General features: G+C 37.2%; 1 protein-coding gene across 10 annotated transcripts in view; it reads right to left on the minus strand.

The window, feature by feature from the left end:
* The window catches only part of LOC111605050 (box A-binding factor), a 149,329-nt gene that overhangs the window by 92,024 nt on the left and 42,947 nt on the right, over positions 1-14,358 (minus strand). The window contains exon 2 of one of the 10 annotated variants that reach the window (XM_030224047.1): positions 10,117-10,188. The exons of the other annotated variants lie outside the window; for them this stretch is intronic. The gene's annotated coding sequence lies outside the window, so the exon portion shown is untranslated. The remainder of the gene's footprint in view (positions 1-10,116; positions 10,189-14,358) is intronic. 10 annotated transcript variants of the gene reach the window in all.

Consider the following 14,358-nt stretch of genomic DNA (forward strand, 5'->3'; position numbering starts at 1 on the left):
CTATCCTATCTCTATCTCTATCTCTATCTCTATCTCTATCTCTATCTCTATCTCTATCTCTATCTCTATCTCTATCTCTATCTCTATCTCTATCTCTATCTCTATCTCTATCTCTATCTCTATCTCTATCTCTATCTCTATCTCTATCTCTATCTCTATCTCTATCTCTATCTCTATCTCTATCTCTATCTCTATCTCTATCTCTATCTCTATCTCTATCTCTATCTCTATCTCTATCTCTATCTCTATCTCTATCTCTATCTCTATCTCTATCTCTATCTCTATCTCTATCTCTATCTCTATCTCTATCTCTATCTCTATCTCTATCTCTATCTCTATCTCTATCTCTATCTCTATCTCTATCTCTATCTCTATCTCTATCTCTATCTCTATCTCTATCTCTATCTCTATCTCTATCTCTATCTCTATCTCTATCTCTATCTCTATCTCTATCTCTATCTCTATCTCTATCTCTATCTCTATCTCTATCTCTATCTCTATCTCTATCTCTATCTCTATCTCTATCTCTATCTCTATCTCTATCTCTATCTCTATCTCTATCTCTATCTCTATCTCTATCTCTATCTCTATCTCTATCTCTATCTCTATCTCTATCTCTAGCTCTATCTCTATCTCTATCTCGATCTCTATCTCTATCTCTATCTCTATCTCTATCTCTATCTCTAGCTCTATCTCGATCTCGATCTCTATCTCTATCTCTATCTCTATCTCTATCTCGATCTCTAGCTCTATCTCTATCTCTATCTCTATCTCTATCTCTATCTCTATCTCTATCTCTATCTCTATCTCTATCTATCTCTATCTCTATCTCTATCTCTATCTCTAGCTCTATCTCTATCTCTATCTCTATCTCTATCTCTATCTCTATCTCTATCTCTATCTCTCTATCTCTCTCTATCTCGTATCTCTATCTCTATCTCTATCTCTATCTCTATCTCTATCTCTATCTCTATCTCTATCTCTATCTCTATCTCTATCTCTATCTCTATCTCTATCTCTATCTCTATCTCTATCTCTATCTCTATCTCTATCTCTATCTCTATCTATCTCAATTCAATTAAACAGTTTCTCAACACATTTATTAAATTTGCCCTAACCAAGCAGCAGTTGACTTTGCAGCAGCTCAAAATTACTTTTAGTTGGGCATATTTCGCCCAACTGACATTTTGCGGCTATTCTGAGTTTCAGTTTCGAATTTAACAAGTCAAAAAGTTCGGGCAAAAAATAAAGTTTCCAAGCCAAAATTCAACAAAATTTGTCGAGCTGCTTAATTGGCACAGAAATTGAGTAACAAAACTCTATTAAAGCTGCAGTTTAAGTATAGCTTGGACTAAAATTATATTTATTATAATTTTATGAAACTTTTTAAAACTTTTAAAATATTTTAAAGTATTTTTATTAAATTTAGTTAAGCTAAAAAAAATACTTTTAAACTTTAAATTTATAAAAAATTCGATACAAATTTATAATTATTTTTTTAATTTTTCTTACATATGTGTGCACAGAAAAAAGTGTTGCAAAACGTCAAACTGAGATGATATTTAAAGAAAACTAAATAAAATGAATTTAGCTTTTAATATACAAAATAGTTTATATATAAAAATATATATATAAGTTGCATCAAGTATATCTATAATAGTATATATATATATATTATATTTCTATAATTAGAGATTGTTATATATATATATATATATGATCGACTAAAGAGCATAAGACTAATAAACAAGTGCATGATTATCGGAGCAGTGGCTTAGGCTGCGAGGATTGCGGCCAAGTGTCGCACAAGCTAGAGACCGAGAGGCATCTTTGTGGTTGCTGTTGTGGCACCCACGCACGTTGGTGCCACAGCACAAGGTCTATGAAATGCCAAGCAGCAACCACAGGCTGGCAGCCTTTGGCATTTAAGTGACCCAACTGCAACAGCAATGCTGTGGAAGCTGCATAGCTAGCTGCCACTTGTGCAACAGCAGCCGCAGCAGCAGTAACAACAAAAACTTTCTCTGACCAAGAATGCGCGCAGCTGCAACAGCAACACACATGTGTGTGTGTGTGTGTGTGTGTGTTGAGCCTGCTGGCCAAATGTAGCCGTAGTCCAGTTCAGTTTTAGTCCAGTCATTCATGCGCTTGGCCAAGTCACTCACTCACACACACACACTGCACTCGGTTAGTTAAAGCTGCAACAACAACAGCACCCGCCGCGTGTCGATTGAAAATTTATGATCACAATTTTGGTTAATGCATTTTCGTGTTTGTGCCATGATTACCAAATGTTATTCACGCTCCAGAGAGTGTATTCACATGTCTATGCGTGTGTGCTGCTGTTTCTGTGTCGGTGTGTGTGTGTGTGTGTGTGCGCCTGCCTTGGTCTTAGCAATCAATGCCAAAATGGCGCGGGCGCAGTGCGACTTTTTGGTATTTACGGTTAACTAAACATTCCAAACGGGCCACGACAAACTCCAGCAACTGCTACACTGGCTGACTGACTGACCAGGCAGCTGCCAGGGTTGCCAGCCGCATCTGCAACACACACACACATGTATATGATTCAAGACTTAGTCAAGTTCCAGTTAATTAACTAATTGCTGCTGTGCTGTGCAGTTAATCAAATGTTTTCATTTGATATTGTTGCTTGACGCAGTGTTGCACAATGCCGTTTAGTGTTGCAACTTACGACAACAATTTAGCAAACGACTCAACCATTTGTTACATGTTCTCAAAGCTAATATCATCAGCGAAATATTAATTATATATAATTTGAAAAAATTGTTATATTTTTTCAATTAAAAATAAATATTTTTTTTTAATTTTTGTATTCTTTGCTTAAAAAAAAATATAATAAAAAAATATAAATCTTATTTAGCTTTAAAAAAATATGTTAAATATAATATTTTTAATTTATTTAGTTAATTTTAAAAATTCTTTGTTTTAAAACAAAGCTTAAAAAAATATAAATTATATATTTTTTAGGAATACATTTTTAATTGAAGAATATAAATAAATTGATTTTAAATCTTCAAAAAATCATTTTTTGTTTGTTTATATTTGAATTTAATTTAAAAAGATTGATGAATTTAATGTAAGTTATTAAAACTATTTTTTTATATATATATAAAAAATTAAACAATTTATTTTATTTTTAAATGAAAATTTGAAGCTTATTTTTATCATATAAATAGTTAAGTTACAAATATAAATGAATTAAAATATTTTTTTAAATTAAAATTTAAATTTAAATTCATTTGTTTTCCTGTTTTTCTTAGATTTTGTACAAGTCTACATAATGAAATATTTATGGTAAACTGTGTGTTGGCAACTCTAGCTTGGCCAGCAGCAACAATTGCCGCTGCCAGCAGCAGCAGCAGCAATTCCAATGGCCGCTTAGCAGCTGCTGTAAACATATTTTTGGCGTATTTCCGTTTTGTAAACTGTAAACTGCTCTCTCGCCTGACTAGGCGAAATGCATGTGGCATGCGGCATGCGGCATGCGGCATGTTGCTACTGCTACTGCTACTGCTGCTGCTGCTGCCGTTGCCGTTGCCGTTGCCATTGCCGTTGTAGTTGCTCCCATTTTTGGGTTAGGCGTAGGATTGTTGACTCGGCTAATGTGTCTTGTAATTTGCATGGCCATTTGTGAAAAGTGAAAAGCGCGCCGCAGCTTTTCCAGCCAGCTCGCAATGGTATGTGTGTGTGTGAAACGTTATTTTCGGCAGCTGTTTGCCAATTTTTCGTTTTTGTTTCTGTTTTTTTTTTCTTTTTGTTTTTTTGCGTAAATTATGCGGCGCATTTTCGTACCGTTAGGCGCATTGGATAAACAGTAGCACTTACAAACGCCTTTTATGGGCGGCGGGGGCAAGCAGCAGCAGCAGCAGCAGCAGCTGACCAAAAGCGTCGCTCGGCTTTACGTTTATTCAAAATAAGCGAAGCCGCGCACAAAATGTTGCCAAAATGGTCAAAAAAAAAGCCAAAAATGAAAAAAGGCTAAGGAAAAAAGTGGGCAAAAACTGTTTATGGTTATGATTGCGTCTATGCGAATGCTAAATATGCCAAGGAATGGTAATGCGATCGTCGTCGTCGTCGTTGCTGTTGTTGTTGCTGCACACGTGGGCGTATGAGCAATGTTGCTGCTGCTGCTGCTGCTTTCACACACAATTAGCGTGTGTTGCCGGTGTGCGCCGCATCTTTGTGTGGGTGAGCTACGAGAAATGCCTGGCCATAAATCATGCCAAGACTTTGGCTATTGTCGGTGCAACAACTGCTGTTGCTGCTGCTGCTGCTGTTGATTGTGTCAGCAACTACTGCTGCAACGGCAGCAATTGATTTGGGCAACTTTTGCCAGTTGCTGCTGCTGATTGCCAGTTGCTTTGCTTTGCTTTGCTTTCTTTTTCTTGTGTGTCGCGTTGCTTTGACTAATGATACGAAATACGCAGCAGCAGCAGGAGCAACATGTTGCTGACACGCGCGCATCGTTAGCAGCAACCAGGTGCGGTTGCAGCTAGCTGCTAGCTGCGTAGGTGTCAAACTAAGCAACATCAACCGTCGCCTAGTGCCAGGCTTAAGTTTCATGCGATTGTCATTGTTGTTGCTGCTGCTGCTGCTCTTGTTACTATCAGCAACATATGCTGTGTGTTGCTGTTGATTGTGCAAGTGTTGCTACTGCATTCAGCAGCACTCGACATACTTTGCTCTTGCTTTTGTTGTTAATGATTACTAGCAACAATTGCTGGCATGTTGTTGCTGTTGCTCTTGTTCTTAATGAATGTATTGCTGAATGTATTATTGTGACAGCAACTGTTGCTGTTACATTTGTTAATGCTGGGCAAATGTTTTGTTTCTGTTGTAGCAATTCGACACCTGTTGGCGCTCAATATCAAAGCCAGCGACAGCAACAGCAACAGCAGCGGCAGCAGCAGCAACCAACAACCTGTTGCTGGCTCTGGTAGGATCATAATTCACACGGTGCAATCGAAAAGCAATAAAAGGCGAGCAGCGGCAAGAGGCCATCATCATAAACGGCACGATTACAACTCAGACGCCTGGCCACAACAGCAACAGCAACAGCAACAGCAACAGCAACACCAACAGCAACAGCAACAGCAACAGCAACACGAGCGATAAATCGATGCAGGGACAACAGGTGTCCAGTAACAACATCCACAGCAACAGCCGCAACATCCACAGCGACAAGAACAACAGTTGCCTTTTGTGGTTGCTGCAGCTTCCGCAATCTCGCTGGCCTTCGACCAGCTTTTGACACCAACAACAACAGCAACAACAACACCAACAACAACAACTGCACTCTCTGTAGGTCTCTGGGTAACAATGCCAAACACCGCAAAGGCAAAATACGTCTTGCCCCACAGCATGTTCGGAACCAACCTGTGGCACGCAGATTCGCAATTGTGGCAGCAACTCTGCCTTAACCTGGGCCCCATTCCAAGACAATGCAATATCCTACAACAATTGTCCATTGCTAATGCGCATTTATTTAAGTTTAATGGGAATTTATTCATTAAATAAATGCTATTAAAAATATAAATAAAATAAAATAAAATAAAAAACAATAAAGAAAGGACCAAAATAAAAAATTTAAAAAAATATAAATAATTTAAATATTTTTAATTCAAGAATTTAGTTTTCCATTTATTTATTAATAAATAGAAAAAACATAAATATATTTTTAAAAAACAAAAACTTTTTTAAATATAAAATAAATCAATAAATTAATCCAAACTAATTTTAAAGACAATTTAAATATAAAAGTTAAGAATTTAATTTTCTATTTCTTTATGAATAATAAACAAACTTAAAGGAATTAAATTTAGATTAAACATTTTTAAAACTAAAAGAAAATATTTTTTAAATTTAAATAAAACAAATTTAAATTTAAAAAATTAATATTCACAAAAGCTATAAAAATAAAAGGAAAAAAGTTGACCAAAATAAAATTATAATAACTTTACTAAAAATAGATTTTATAAAAAAAATAAATAAATAAATATTTAAAATAAAATTACTAAAAATTTATTAACATTTAATTTAGTTTATATATATCAAGAACGGAATAAAATATATAAATCATTTCAATTATTTATAGATGCAAAAGTAATTTGAATTGAAATAGATTATTTCTTGAAAATTTGCACATTTCCAAAGGACAGTCATGGCCACACGAATATGACCAAGTGCAATCCAAGGTTTTCTTTTCTTTTTGGGCATGGGACAGACAGCTGAGCGGGCCGAAGCGAAAAGGAAAATGAATAGCGCAGAAAATAGCGCAGAGCAGGCAGCAGTTGAAGAAGAAGCAGATAAAATAGCGCGCGTGCAACCTTGAGATAATTTAATCGTTGCTGTTTGAGAGCAAACACACACACACACAGAGTGAGAGAGAGAGAGAGAGGGAGAGAGAATCGAGTGTCGATCGGGCTAGCCAAATGCGAAATGCCAACAAACAATTGAAACACATTTTACAACGCAGAGCAAATCACGCTGAGACAAAGTCAATGGGAACGCAACGGAAGTGGAACAAGCCAATCAGAAACGAATTGGCAATGAAACACAACATTAACAAGCCAAAACTCTGACCAATCGTTGAGGAACTAGTTCCAATAAGGAATCATGAACTAGAACAAAAACTTCATATTTCACACATGAGAGAGAGAGAGAGAGAGCATAGAAGATATAGAAATACTCAAACAGCTATGAGCTGTGTGCAACAATGACACGTTTTGTGCTGCTTCTTTCTTGGTAGCAAACATCAAAGCCTTCGCTGAAGGATCTGCAAACTGAAAGTCTGCGAAATTGTCGAAAATACTTGAAGACGCATCATTAGATTTCGCTTCCAAAAATAAACAAAAGAGCAGTAGAAGAAGAAGCAGCAGCAGCAACAGCAGCAGCAGCAGCAGCAGCATTTGATGATGGTAAAAGAAAGCATTTCTTTATCGATGCGAATTGTTGTTGTCAAGCACTCGAAGTGAACTTTGCACAAGGCAACAGGCACAGACAGCGAGGTCTCAATGTTGTTGCTGCTGCTGCTGCCGCTGCTGCTGCTCTTCGTCTCATCGTCAGCAAACACTGATAAATTATTTGACAGATTATATTTGCGTTGAACTTTGGCAACAGTCGGCGGCTGCATTTATTAAAAATAAGAACACACGACGCCAGCGTAGAGCAACAATTTGCACACAAAAATACATTCAACAAATAACAATGGCATGGCAAAGCACAGCCAGCAGATACCCTGTAAAAGAGAGAAAATCTTTTGTGCACTTTCAAAGAGACAGAGAGGCGGACAGAACTAGTTCGTAGGCGTGGCACCCGATTTCGCTGAAATAGCAAGTAACTAGTTAACTTAGCATTAGATCGAAATATATATATATATATATATATATATATAGATATATATAAAACCAATTATATGAAGTTAAACTAGGTTATATAGTTTGCTTTTCCTATTTCTGCAGCCACTACTATTTTTATGAACAACTACATTTAGTTATTTTTGCAACACACAAAAGAAAAAAAAAACATTTAATTAATATTAAAATATGTTAATTAATTAATTAGTTTCATTATGTTTTAAGTTTATCATCAAATTATGTTGCCTAATATTTCGGCTTCAGTCGCACTACTATTTTTATGAACACAGCTACATAGATAAATGTTTACAGGGTATATATTAGGCACTACTTTATCAGCTAAACACTAAGCTCTGCTGCGCAAAGTTTGTAATAAATTCCAGTGCATGCCCATTTGCGCGCTTACAGGGTATGCCATATCGACTAAAAACGCCTAGAGTGAAAGCATATGGCAGGCTGTGGGGAAGGGAAGGCGGCAAAGACTGACTGCCAGGCAGCTGGTGCTGGTGCTGGTGTTGGTGCTGGAGCTGGAGCTGAAGCCTGTGCCAAAGCTGCAGTCAAGCCCCACCACTGCCCACTGCCCACTCCTCCGGCCCCCCAACTACCTGCCTACCTTGTAGTAGTACCTCTGCAGTTTGCCCGTTGCCAGTTCGTTTGCTAACAAATGAGCGTCATGTCTTTGCCGTCGCAAAACAAATCTGAGCAATTTTTTATGATAAATAACACCAGAGTAAGAGTGAGGCAGAGAGGGAGGGCGCAGATGAAGAGAGCGACAGAGAGCGATAGTGAATGAGAGAGGAAATGAGACACATGAATATGCACTAAGGAAAAATGTAAGCATGCAGCGGCATGGCGAGTGCATGCCAGCAAGATACCCTGTAAAAGTTAACCTGAAAACTTTAATATAAGCCAATTTATATATATATATATATATATATCATATATATATAGTTGGTACTGCCACACATATTCTATATAAGAATTTCTCATGTATCCAACCGCCCCGTTTACAGGGTATCTGTGGACATATGCCAGGCGTTGGCCAGCTAAGCAGGCTGCGAGCCCCCAGGCGCTTAACGGGCTGCACGCGGAGACGCCACCAATCGGTGGGGCACAACGCGCGGCTGCAGCTCCGCGACTCGACGCAACTGGCGGCGACTTGTGCAAACAAACAAATCGCAGCAGATTTATTTTAGTGCAAAGCGCACAGCAAAATTGCTCAGGCATGCGTGGGTAGTCAGTGCGAAAGAGCGAGAGCGAGAGAGAGCGTGAGTGAGAGAGAGAGAGGGAGGGAGAACTGCGCGCAGCCGCAAAATGCGGCTGGAATCGATGCGCGATTGAAAAATGCGCGCTTTCAGCGCGGTAATTAAAAGATGAATCGTTTGGCATGTGGCAAATCTAATAAGTTGCCACAGAGCCGCGCAGAACTTGCAACAAATGACGTGTCATTAAGAGCGATAACGCCCCATTTTTGTGGCAGCGAGCCATGCCACACGTTCCACTCAACTGCCGGCCATATGATTGATGCCGGCTTTTATGGCTAACGGAATGTGGCATGCAACTGCCTGGGCAGCTGCCAGTGAAAGTTGCACCCCTACCCTAACAGAAACGAGATGAAAACGAAAATGTTGTCTTTAAGCGGAAGCAACCTAACGGCACATTCCATAGAAGCATCGCACAATTGGCCACGTCGCTGTGGCAGGAACTGTTCCTGCAGCAGCTGCTGCTGCTGCTGCTACAACACGTGCCACAACTTTCACTTTAAGCGAAGGGTTGCCCAAACACTCATTTAGCTGATAGAAATCTTCCCCTCGACTCGCGAAATTGGGTCAACTCACACAGCTGCCGCACGGAGGGGCTAGAACATGACGGAGCAACCCTCGCAATCAGTCAAGCATTTGCTGTTTACGGCAAACTTCGCAAGCAGCTAAATGTTGTTCGCAACTGCCAAACAGTGTTGTAAAACAGCATAAAGTCAATTTAACTCAAATGCCAAAAGCCAAATGCACTTCAAGTTCCCTTCTCTTCGTGAAATCAGTTTGCACTGCTGTCAAGCGTGGACAAATCCACATGCATAGTGTTGTAAAGTGAGCTGGCAGTGCTGTAAATGACTTCAATTCCTAGGATACTTACTAATAAACGTAAGTGCTTTAAGTTGACCTATTTAGACTACATATATCTATAAGAAATATGCCTCAAATAGTTGCAGATGCTTAAGACAGTGTTGTAAAACGTCTAATGCTTAACTAAATGTCAGTAAATCCAATATATGGATAACTATATTTGTGCATACTTTTGGATGAATATAACAAAATGGATAAGATTCAGTTTTCTAAGCATGCGAGATATGCGCAAAGATCTGAAGATTATATAGAAATCTTTGATTTTAAATAATATGAACTCTTGGGTATACGATAGATAGACGATAGATAGACGATAGGTATACGATCGTTAGACGATAGGTATACGATCGTTAGACGATAGGTATACGATCGATATACACAAGGAATACATTAGCTATAAGATAGGTAAACGATAAGTATACGATAGTTATGTGATATGCATACGATGAGTGATGTAAATTGATGGACAGATGTGTTTATACAGATAGACAGCAGGACGAACAGACGGACGAATGGATATACGGACTGAGGACCAGATCATTTTAAGTTTTGATTTTTGAGAGAGAGAGAGAGGTAGATAGAGCGAGTCTCTGGCTTAGTTTCGATTAGCTCACCAAAATGCATGTCCAGAAAGGAAATAATACGACAACAGCTCAGTGGACGCTTAGTTCCAGGTGTGCACTTACCTGCAAATGAAAGAAAAATAAAGAATGGCAATTAGATAAAGGCATTAAAAAAGGGTAGCAAAGAAATTGCACACACACAGACACATACTTATAAGAAGGCCATCGATCAGCGTACAACAAAGCGAAATGCCGCCGCGCATTGTGTGTAAAGTATAAAGAGAGGCACACAAAGCCACAAAGCGAGAGAGAGAGAGAGAGAGAGAGAGATGAGATGAGAATGCATTCGATTGGCCGAGCCTCAATTGCATAAGTGCGAACTGCAATTAAGCACAATTCAATAGCGATTCAGAGTCAAGTGCAACAGACACTTGCAACTGTGCCACTGTGCAACTGTGCAACAATCAACAATCAGAGCAACAACAATGCCAGCTGTGAAAATTGATTAAGCTCATTCATCAAATCGAATGTGTGGCAAGTTCAGAATGCGCGCAGCAGCTGCACAGCCAATTCCCGATTTCCAATTTCCAATTGCCAATTGCCGTGGCAAGCAAATCAATTGTTGCCTAATGAAATTATGGCGGGGCGTAGCGAAGCGGGGCGTATACGCAATGCGGCTAGAAGGCTTCTCCGTATGGCGTGCATACGCAAATGTGCATTAAATATACACTCATGTGAGAAACAACGGCAACGAAACAACTTTCCAATGACCAGTTGACTGACTAACTAACTTTTGAGAGAGAGAAAGGCAGCGCCGCCGGGGCGTGGCCACAATTTACTTTATGCAGTTAAGAACGGCGACAACAACAATGCGTTTGCTTGTTCGCCAATGCACTCTGGGAGGGGGGGCACAATTGGAGCGACAGGGAGAGAGAGAGGAAGAGTCAGAGGCAGAGACAGAGAGAGAGAGAGAGAGAAAAAGGCAGATATGATCCAATTCAATTTAAGCGCGTGTCGCATGCAAACGACACAAACAGCAAATAGTAAATTGTTGTTGCTGTTGTTGTTGTTGTTGTTGTTGCTGTTGCTGTTGTACAAATGCAATTACAACTAAACACACAGACACGAAGAGTTGACGCCACCGCCAACGACGATGGCGACGATGACGACGACGACGACGACGGCGGCGGCGTCGCACTTTTTTTTGCTCCGCCCACTTTTCCCACACCCATTTTTACAATGACGACGCCGTCACGAAGAAACAACAGCAGAAACAACGTTTAAAAAGAGAGAGGATACAACAACAAAAACAGCTTCAAATTGAGCTACAAAAAATACAACAACAAAAGGCAAGCCGAAAGTTGAGATGCCCTAAAAGTATATACAATATATTGATAGATATGGAATGAAGTTGAAAAAACATTTTTTTAATAAAAATTATATTGTAAGCATACAAATTAAATTTTTTATTTAATTAAAAACATTTTTGAAAAGCTATAAAACTTCACACTACAATATATTTAAATAAAAAAATCTAAGTTAAATAAATAAATATTCAAAGGATAAAAATCTTAAAATAAATATATATAAATACATATATAAAAAATTAAATATTTAAGCTACAATAATCAATAACATAATTAAGCCATGAAACCTAAAAACAAACTATTTTATATATAAAATATATATGCATATATTAAAAATATAATATTTGAAAATAAAAGCGAATTCTTAAAATATCAAAAATATACAAAATATGAAATATATTTAAGGCATAAAATAGCTAAGCAAAATATTTAATATATCATAAAACAAATATATTAAAAATAAAATATATAAAGCAAATATAAAAAGTTTAAAATATTTAAATTATGCGCTTAAGAATAAGAAATATATTAAAGCTATAAACTACTTCAAATAATTATTTTTGTTTCCTAATAAATAAAGATAAAATATATGCAAGCCATAAACTATTTGAAAAAATTAAATAATAAATATTTAAAAATATTCTCTTGTTAAAATAAATATTTAAAAGATTAAATATTAAAACAGTGTAATATTAAAGTATATTATTTTAAATATAATATTAAACTAATAATATGGTAAATAATCAATAAAACAAAATTTAAGCCGTTTAAATAAATAAGATTTATATATTCAAGTAAAAAAATATTTGAAGTAAATAATAAGCTTGAACTATTTTATACGTTTTTTTATTTATTATTAAATTTAATGTAAATATTCATAGTTTTATTTTATATTTGAAATCTAGATTGTATAAAAAATATATAAAAAATATATGAATTTATTGTCATAATTTTAAATTATTTTAATTAATTATTTTATGTACATATTAAATAATTGTAAATAATAATTTGACTTTTTATATTTATTTATATATTATGTGCTATATACATTCACAAACTATTGTGAGCCGATTTCGATAAGAGTTCAGCTCTCCTTTTCCACTAGCTTTGCCCTTGCCACATGACATGACTTTTCATGCTTTTCTCTTAACCATTTTCCTATAGGCAATTGTAATTGAATCAAATTTATGAGTCTTTCTTTGCGGATAAGGTGTGTGAGTGTGTGTGTGTGGGCGTATGGGCGTGCAGCTAAGTAAACTGGGAAATGGGAAAAATGGGAAACTGGGCAGCAGAGCCAAATGCGATTCACACCTGAGCATCGTCTCTCGTCGTCTGTGTGCATTTATTTTACTATTTTTTGTGATCTCTGTGGTTGTTGTTGTTGTTGCTTTTTCTCTCTCGCCATTTCGTCTATTCTCATTCACATCTGTTGTCGTTGGCTGTCTGTCAGCGCTGACGTTGATGAAAAGCGTTGCGGCACTCGTGGGAAAATCGACGCTGCTCCTCTTGGCCCGCCCACCGCCCACCGTTCACAGCCTCAACCTGTGCGTCCCTACCCTTCGCTCATGTTGTTTGCCACGTTTGCGGTTCAAGCTGTGTGTGTGTTGCTGTTTTTGGGCTTTGCCGTTTCGTGTGGGCTGATGAAAAAGTTTCGCCGCAATTCGTTGCACTGCATTAAGCAAAGCAGTGCAACAACAACAACAACAGCATTCACAATGACACCAACAACAATTGCTAAGCGAAAGCAACGCAATTGTTGTTGTTGTCGCACCTGGCTTGCCTGCTGACTGTAAAAAAACAGATCGCTTCTACGCTGCTCTCTCTCTCTCTCTCTCTCTCTCACACACTCTCTTCCACTCATGCCTTTGCTACATTTTCTTATCGGCGAAAGCAACAAGAACACGCATTCAGTGCGCCCTGCGCTCTCTTCGCTTTTGTGTGTGTCTCGCCCAACCTCTTGACCCGCCGCCCATCACCACCCACCTACTGCTTATCAGAAAGCGTCGACGCTGGCGACGTCGCTGACTGCATATGCATTTCACATTTCACATTTCTAATTCTAAATCTGTTTTCATTTCCAAATTCTCATTTTATTATTTTTTTTTTTTTGTATTTTTGTCTGATAAGCGTCGCAGTCGATAGAGCTGTTTAAACAGCAACAACAATAACAAACCCCGAGCATGACAGATCTTAATTGTATACCCTATATATATATAGCATTTTCTAAAATATATCTATTAATATACATATATATTACATATTACTTTTTCTACTACTATTTTCATCTTTCTAAAATCGTGAAAAACAAACAAGTTCTAAACGAAAGTAACGGGACTTTTTCGTAATTTCATTCTTTACGTTCTGTTCTTGAAAAAAATAGAATCTTTTCAGTTTCAATCTGAAAAAAAAACCTTTTTATATGGTTTGTGTTGTGGGCACTACTATTTTTATGAACACAGCTGCATATATCTAAATATATTACATATATATTATAGTGTATATATATTCGCAAGCTTAAGTCGACATTCTGAACAACTTCAGTTATCGATAACTACTGACTGAACTGCACACGAATGCAGTTTTAGCAAAGATACAACTGAGAATCTTGAGTCAACATTCAAGATGAGAGCAGCAGCTGCCTAAGAGTCAATTTGGATGCTCTCTAAAGAACTTCAAGCAGTTGTAAATGATAGATGCTGCCACTACTATTATAATGATCATAAACTAACATATGCTTTGGAATAATTTAAATACAATTTTGTAGCATTTCGGAAACATTTACATACGATGTCAGTGTCTGTTACTTTTTCCAGAATTTTCATGAATTTTGAATATTATTTTTTAATATTTTTTTAAGAGCTCATAAAAAAACAGTACTTTATAGAGACGATTCCATTGATAGCCATAAAAAAGCAATGATGATGAT

Source organism: Drosophila hydei, unplaced genomic scaffold (assembly GCF_003285905.1).
Source record: "Drosophila hydei strain 15085-1641.00,03,60 unplaced genomic scaffold, DhydRS2 tig00000339-arrow-arrow-pilon, whole genome shotgun sequence".
In the NCBI taxonomy this organism is placed as follows: Eukaryota; Metazoa; Arthropoda; class Insecta; order Diptera; family Drosophilidae; genus Drosophila; species Drosophila hydei.